Genomic DNA, 582 nt, shown 5'->3' with positions numbered 1-582 from the left:
GAAGAGGATAAGGATGAGGATGAGGATAGGATTAGCACGAGAATGAGGATGAGGATAAGATGTGGATGAGGATGAGGATGAGGAGAGGATGATGACGAGGATGAGGATGAGGATAGGATGAGGACGAGGATGAGGATAAGGAAGAGGATAGGATGAGGATGAGGATGAGGAGAGGATGATGACGAGGATGAGGATGAGGATAGGATGAGGACGAGGATGAGGATAAGGAAGAGGATAGGATGAGGATGAGGATGAGGAGAGGATGATGACGAGGATGAGGATGAGGATAGGATGAGGACGAGGATGAGGATAAGGAAGAGGATAGGATGAGGATGAGGATGAGGAGAGGATGATGACGAGGATGAGGATGAGGATAGGATGTGGATGAGAATGAGGACGAGGATGGGATGAGGAGGAGGATGAGGATAGGTTGAGGATGAGGAAGAGGATGAGGATAGGAGGAGGAGGTGAATAAGGATGAGGATAGGATAAGGACGTGAAAAGAGATGACGATAGGATGAGGATGAGGATGAGGAGAGGATGATGACGAGGATGAGGATGAGGATGAGGATAGGATTAGGA

The sequence above is a fragment of the Lupinus angustifolius genome, chromosome LG07 (genome assembly GCF_001865875.1).
Source record: "Lupinus angustifolius cultivar Tanjil chromosome LG07, LupAngTanjil_v1.0, whole genome shotgun sequence".
NCBI lineage: Eukaryota > Viridiplantae > Streptophyta > Magnoliopsida > Fabales > Fabaceae > Lupinus > Lupinus angustifolius.
Note: the sequence above shows the minus strand (reverse complement) of the source record.